This window comes from Rana temporaria, chromosome 2 (assembly GCF_905171775.1).
Source record: "Rana temporaria chromosome 2, aRanTem1.1, whole genome shotgun sequence".
In the NCBI taxonomy this organism is placed as follows: Eukaryota; Metazoa; Chordata; class Amphibia; order Anura; family Ranidae; genus Rana; species Rana temporaria.
In genome coordinates this window covers 377,339,402-377,347,320 of record NC_053490.1, presented here as the reverse complement: position 1 = coordinate 377,347,320, position 7,919 = coordinate 377,339,402, and the positions used below count along the sequence as shown (strand labels likewise).

The 7,919-nt window shown below is 40.9% G+C and overlaps 1 long non-coding RNA gene across 1 annotated transcript; it reads left to right on the top strand.

Annotated features, from left to right (window-relative positions):
- The first annotated feature begins 3,331 nt into the window (after positions 1-3,331).
- On the top strand, positions 3,332-7,647 carry LOC120927271. Its single transcript, XR_005747063.1, has 4 exons — positions 3,332-3,446; positions 4,771-4,883; positions 6,181-6,349; positions 7,423-7,647. It is a non-coding gene; the product is annotated as an uncharacterized LOC120927271 (long non-coding RNA).
- Positions 7,648-7,919: the final 272 nt, after the last annotated feature.

Sequence of the window (7,919 nt, the reverse complement as noted above, 5' to 3'; positions counted from 1 at the left end):
CGGCGTATCTACTGATACGCCGACGTACTTTCAAATTTCCCGCGTCGTATCTTTGTTTTGAATCCTCAAAACAAGATACGACGGCATCTGGGTTAGATTCGACAGGAGTACGTCTTCGTACGCCTTCGGATCTAAGATGCAATTCTTCGGCGTCCGCTGGGTGGCGTTCACGTCGTTTTCTGCGTCGAGTATGCAAATTAGCTATTTCCGACAACCCACGAACGTACGAGCGGCCGTCGCATTCTTTTACATCGTCTCTAGTCGGCTTTTTTCGGCGTATAGTTAAAGCTGCTATTTGGTGGCGTATAGTTAAACCTGCTATGTTAAGTATGGCCGTCGTTCCCGCGTTTAATTTTGAATTTTTTTTTTACGTTTGCGTAAGTCGTCTGTGAATCGGGATGGACGTAATTTACGTCCACGTCAAAACAATGACATCCTTGCGACGTCATTTAGCGCAATGCACGGCGGGAAATTTAGGAACGGAGCATGCGCAGTTCGTTTGGCACGGGGACGCGCTTCATTTAAATGAAACACGCCCCCTACTCGCCGCATTTGAATTCCGCGCCGTTACGCCGCTTGAGATACACTACGCCGCCGTAACTTACGGCACAAAATCTTTAAGGATTCGAACCAAAGCCAGGTAAGGTACGGCGGCGTAGCGTATCTCAGATACGATGCGCCGGGGCAGATCTTTGTGGATCTGCCCCTTAATGTCTAATAAAGACATTTCAACATATATTTTTTCTGACATTTTTGTAACTATGACATAGATAACATTCTGAATACATTTATAAGAGAGCCACTCCCATTTTAAAATGGTTTGTTTTACTCCTTTTAAAATAAAAAAATAAAATAAAAACCAAAAGATTCAAATAAAATATAAAACATTTTTTATAAGATTTTAAGCACATAATCCATTTAATACAAAGCAGATAAACCTCTCGCATCCACTTTCTATTCCCAAAGAATGTCATTCTGAATTGAGAACGCTTGTCGGCGGACCAGCAAAACGTCTTAAAATACAGCAAGTCCAGTTAGTTTGATTTATTGATTGACCTGAATGAATGAGAACCTTCACAGACATCCACATCCACAGTCCAAGGGTCTTGTCTGCTTACAGGGTACCGAGAGAAACTCTGGATATAAATCATCAATGTTCTGTCTAATCCATGAATCAGAAGTTATACTATTATTACCAAACTCGCTCATCAGTGTCTTTATGGACCTTGCTTTGTGCACTGGTGTGCAGTCATGTTGGAACAGGAAGGGGCTGTCCCCAAACTGTTTGCACAAAGTTGGGGGCATGCAATTGTCCAAAATGTCTTGGTATGCTGACGCTTTAAGAGTTCCCTTCACTGGAACTAAGGAGCCAAGCCCAACCCCTGAAAAACAACCCCACACCATAATCCCCCCTCCACCATAATCCCCCCTCCACCAAATGATTTTGACCAGTGCACAAAGCAAGGTCCATAAAGACATGGAGGAGCAAGTTTGGGGTGGAGGAACTTGACTGGCCTGCACAGAGTCCTGACCTTAACCTGATAGAACACCTTTGGGATGAATGTGCTTCTGGAAGAATGGTCAAACATTCCCATAGGACAGCCTTCCCAGAGGAATTGAATCTGTTATAGACTGGGATGCCATTAAAGTTCATGTGCGTGTACAGGCAGGTGTCCTAATACTTTTGGCAATATAGTATATATACTGTATATTCTTTTTATACTAAGTCCAGTCCATTGTTTGGACTTAGTACCTGCCGAAGGGTAATTCCAGCAGCCAAATAAAAGGAATTTGGATATTAAAGTTCTCCCCAGCACAAAATTAAAACTCAGCAGCTACACAATGGGGGTTATTTACTAAAGGCAAATCCACTTTGCACTACAAGTGCAAACTACAAATGCAAAGTGCACTTTAAATTGTAAGGAAAGTGCACTTGGAAGTGCAGTCGCTGTAGATCCGAGGGGAGAAAGGAAAATAAAAAACAGCATTTTAGCTTGCACATGATTGGATGATAAAATCAGCAGAGCTTCCCCTCATTTCAGATCTACCCCTCATTTCAGATCTACCCCTCAGATTTACAGCACCTGCACTTACAAGTGCACTTGTAGTGCAAAGTGGATTTGCCTTTAGTAAATAACCCCCATACTGTACACATACTGCAGCTGCTGACTTAATATTAGGACACTTACCTGTCCTGGAATCCAGCGATGTTGGTACCCCAGCCAATGCTTCCGATGGCTCTCGGGGTGCTGCTGCTGCCATTCCCTATAGGGGCCAATTCACACCACATGCAGTCCAGTGCGTTTTTTTTTTTGTCTGCATGGAAAGTAGGTTATATGGTTTTCAATGGCATAATTCAAACCAGTGCTTGCAGTTCCAGAAAAAAAGTAGAGCATGCTGCATTTTTCCTGCACTGGACTGCAATGGAACACTGTAAAGCACATAAAAAACGCACTAGAATGCACCTGAACGCACTGGAACACACATGTCCTTATCTAAGGTTAAGAAAAAAAGAGGGGTAAATGCACTGGAATGCTTTAAAAACACACCAAACATGCCCTGGAATGCATCAAAAACACGCATGCAGAAAAGCATCGGAAACGCATCCGCCGCAGCGAGATCTCTCGGAAGTGGGGACAGGTACCTGTCAAAAACAGGAACCTGCTTCCCTCCCCGAAAGGTGGCAAATGTGGCAAAGTGGGGGGGGGGGGGGGGCAAATAAGTGGAGCTTCCACTTTTGGGTGGAACTTCGCTTTAAATGTCATATCCCTGCCCAAGCTGCACTGTTGTCATGGGCCAATACTAGGCTGGGCTGGAAGATAAATATGGAAGTGATGAGAGCTGCATTCTTGTGTGTGTGTGTGTATACACAGTATATATGTGTATATATAATATATATATATATATATACATACATACACACACACACATAGAGTATATCTGATATATATATATATATATAGCTGCATTCTTGTGTGTGTGTGTATACACAGTATATATGTGTATATATAATATATAAATATATATACATATACACACACATATAGCAGAATGAAGATACAGTGTGTGTATATATATATATATATATATATATATATATATATATATATATATATATATATATATATATATATATATAATGCCTCTCCCATCACTTACTTACATGTATAAATATTTTTCTCATTTCTTTTTTCTCATTCCTTTTATTGGGATGTGGGTCTGTGATTTCTGTGCCTTCAATCTTCTAATATGTAAATCCTGCCCTGGGAAAAACTCTTCAAACAGACAGACTTCTATCATAATACAGGAAGACAGGAAGTGAGCTGGGTGGGAACCTGAGGAGTGAACCTTCACCTCTCACTTCCTGTAAGGCCTAGTCTGAAAAGGAAAGCATGGCATGGTGGAGACTCTCTGTATTCTCCTGGATGGATTCTCCTGGATTAAAGGTATGTCTTCTATCAAATAATATCAGAATTGTGACAGTTTGGTGCATGAGTTAAGTTTTATTTGTCTATTTCCTGCTGAATAGTTCTCATTCTGTGTGCATTCACCTTCCCAGTTACCATGCAGCATGTGCACAGTAATGTAATATTATAGAGCTCCTCTTCCACAGCATGTCACTCTGCTTCATATAATATGTGTGGCTTCCACGTTATATCCAGTAACTGTGTAGCATACTTTCAGTGCACCCTGCTTGATATAATATATATGGCTTCCATGTTATATCCAGTAACTGTGTAGCATACTTTCAGTGCACATTGCTGCATATAATATTATACGGCTTCCATTCTATATCCACTCACCATGCAGCATAGGGGTTGATTTACTGAAGGCAAATCCATTTTGCACTACAAGTGCACTTGAAAATGCAGTCGCTGTAGAACTGAGGGGAAGATCTGAAATGAGGGGAAGCTCTGCTGATTTTATCATCCAATCATGTACAAGCAAAAATGCATTTTTTTTTTTCATGTCCCCTTCAGATCTACAGCGACTGCACTTCCAAGTGCACTTGTAGTGCAAAGTGGATTTGCCTTTAGTAAATATACCCCATTATAATGTCAGGGCACAGTGCTACCAATGTTTTATGTCTCCCTTCCCTTTTGCATATTATTATCTGCCCTGCTACTAGGTGCCAACAGATATGGATTTTTCCATACAGATACCAATTATGGGCCACCTTTCAGGCCGATGACAATATGAGGTACTGATATTCTGTTTACATCCCGCTGCCCCAGAAGTAGCCTGATATCAGTTGACACCTAGGCCTTTTTTTGTATTCTAACAGCCACTGGCCACTGTCAGAATACAGGAAAAAAGCAGATAGCAGGGGAATCAATAGCCAGGTTGCTATTGACTATTTTAAATTGCAGTAGCCAATAGCTAGTGTGCTATTACACCCGCCCACTGCCTGTTGTCAATCAGCAAAGGAGAGGATTTGAAGGAGAACATTCTTCTTCAGGTCTTCCTCTGCTGATTGACAGCAGGCAGTGGGAAGGGGGCGCAATAGTCAGCCTAATTTTAAAATTGAAACAGCCAATGGCAGTCTGGCTATGGTTCCCCCACTACCTGCTGTTTACATTCAGCTGCCATCAAATAAATTGTGCAGAAGGAGGTTAGCGGTGTCTGGGGTGTGTGTGTTTGTGGGGGGGTGGATGGGGTGTGTGTGTGTGTGGGGGGGGGGGTGGATGGGGGGTGTGGAGGTGGAAAGCTAAATGTATTTATTTATTTATTTATTTATTTATTTATTTATTTATTTTTGGATTCTGACAGATGGGCCGCCAGCCGCTATCAAAGCTCCTGACCAAGACTGACAACTGGTGAATGGAAAAACCGGAATAAGCACTTGGAAGAAGAAAACCAACAACTGAGACAACTTGCCTTTGGTAAGCGGACAACTTAATTACGGTGGTGGGCACCTTCCGTTTTTTTATATCACTGCATTCAACTGACACTGTATCTGATCATCATATCTGCATCATCCTTCATTATTCATTTGGTCATCAGTGTTTGAGTTTTGTGGTGATATCATTAAGAACTTTTGAGGTTTGGTTTGCCAATTGTGTGCTGTTGGCATACAATTTTGGGATCACCGATTTGGCGTATTAACCTCTCATTGTTTACACATATAATTGGACATTCATTTTGTGAATTTATATACTAATTTTTCTGTGCACTCTGATTTTTTGTTTTGGTTAATTATTGTGCACCGTTTTTGGCATATCAGCCCCTGGATGCCAATCTTTCAATGTGAATTGGTATTGGTGAAATTTTTTTATTTTAATTGAATTTTTTATATTGGTGCAGTCTTTTCATTTTTTTATCTATTTATTGTGTGTTATTCCACCAGTACTGCTGCCTTTGTTATTTGTATTTTTTTTTATCTTTATTTTCTCTTTGACCAATCATTTGCCCTTTCATTCTACAGTGTTTTAAGGCAGAGTTAGGCAACCTTAGAGAGGTGGAGATCTACCTGAACAACATGGGAGAAGTCAAAGATCACAGGGCACAGTGTCCTCTAATGTTGCCTCCTCACACCTGACTAAAACCTATAATTGCTGTACTACCGCGCTGCAATCACGTGCCTTTCACTGCAATTATTGGTGTTAACATTTTGCCTCCTCACCACCTTGCAGAATTTCTCAGAGGCGCATTGGAGCATTGCATACCGCACTTGTGAATGAGCCCTTAGTTGCATTTGGCAATAGCACTTTTAAGGCTCATTCACATGTGAATTTGGGGGTAGTAAAACCCTGCCCCAAAGCCCTACCCCCTTTAGCTGCTAAGTGGGAGGGGGTCAGGGTGCCATGGGAGATGGGTGCTTGAGAGTTACTATTAGCTCTCAAGCAACCAGAAACAGTACCAATGGGGATCGTTGGGTAACTGGGAGTTTACTGTACTACATTCATTATAGTATGAGTGAGTGCACTGAGGTAACTACATACTATATGCACAAGTAGGATTTTTGTTTTGTGGAACATCCTTACTTTTACCTTGGGTGAAACCCTCCTGGAATATTTTTGATCTAGTGGGGGGGGGGTCAGCAGCAGACTGGAGGAAACCCTCTAATCATGTAAAAGTACATTTTTCCACAAGTCATCAATTTCTAACAAATGAAATGTATGGATATAGTGAGAAAATAGGCCATTATGTTACTTAAAAAGTTTTTATGCATTTCCATAGATTTGCCTGGCATAATGGATACTTTAAAGCTACAAGAGCGCAGCTAATAGCACTGAAGAATGATGGTGGAAGTTCATCCTGTGTGGGTGTATCGTGTGCATCACCTTCTGTCCCGCCTGAAGAGTTGAACTTATCTCCTTGTCAAGTGTCGTACTCAGGGCCTAAACAGGTAGGTTTTCTTTTGGTACCGAAACATTAAAACGTATTTTTTTTAAATATCAAACATGTCCTACTCCTATTTACCTGCTCTGTGTAAGGGTTTTTGTACAGAGCAGCTCAGATCCTTCTCTACTCAGGCCCCATGCCAGTGCTCCTGAACCAGAGCTCTGTGTGTCCAATCACACACTGAGCCTTGCCTTGGCCCCATCTCCTAATTAGCTCACTGGCTGTGATTGATAGAATCGGGAGCCAATAGCTCCCACCGCTACAGAAAGTCCCTGGAGAGACAAGGCTCTCGTGGACATCGCTGGATCGAGAGGGGACTCATGTAAGTATAGGGGGGCTAAACCCTTGTGTCTTTACAACCACTTCAATAAAAAGTAACCTTTAAGGCGGTGCCTCCAAGCGGCTGACAGATGGAGAGAAGCAGGTACAGTTAGACCCTATGAAAACATCAGCATTGACATGTAGACTGTAAGCCAATTTGACTGTTGTGTCAACATGAGATATCTTGCTCAGTCTGGTAGTAGTCTGAACTAATAAGGCAAGTTGTAGGCAAGATGTTGATTTTTATACTGATTTTTGAAAAGTCTACAATATTTTGATGTTTTTATACATGCTTAATTTTGTTAGTTTTATTTACTCAGCTGCATCTGTTAGACTCCTTTCACACTGAGGCAGTTTTCAGGCATTTTAGCGCTAGAAATCGCCTCTAAAAAGCTCATAAAACTGCATCCCTTTCAGTGCAATGAGTAATTTCACACTGGGGCGGTGCGCTTGCGCAACATTAGAAAAAGTCCTGCAAGCAGCATTTGGGGCGGGTTGGGAGCACTATAAATAGCGCTCCTAAAACGCACCTGCCTATTGAAATTAATGGGCAGTGCTTCCAAAGCACCCTAAAAGCGCATTAAAAACTGGACTTTTTCCCCTAAAAAAAAAAAAAAAAACACCTAAAAAGTGCTACAAAAACACTGCAAAACCGACTGAGCTTTAGCATCGCTGCAGTGTGAAAAGGGTCTTATATGGCTTTTGATTCACAGGGAAAATCTAATAAGTCTAATATTTCCCATTTACTTTTTAAAGCTGCTACTTTGGCAAAGTTTCCTGGGACTTCATAAGCTGTGATCAGTGACGCTGTTACGAGAAAAATTGCGGCGTTGAAATATCACCTGAAGGGAAACATCAGGAACCTCAGCAGAATACCACAAACTTTTATGTCATTGTCATTTACCATAGTTAACACCACTTTCTATTCCCTGTGTTGTAGTTTTTGTATATTTACATGATAATAAAGTTGTGTGTATTGTACTGTGTTATTGTTTTTTTTCCAAATGTTTGCTAGTTTTATAGGCCTACAATATATAAAATACAATATATAAATACACAGCATTTCCAAATTTAATAGAAATGTATTTTTTTAAATTTTGCATTCAGAAGTACATTTACATATATATTTAAAATATATTAAAAAAAAATATGGTCGATCAGGCTTGTTTTAAATGAGGATCAGCAGGGTCTCATTGGGTTCCAATGTCAGCGATTGCAGCAAATGGTGTACCAAGGAAGGAGAAGAGATACCA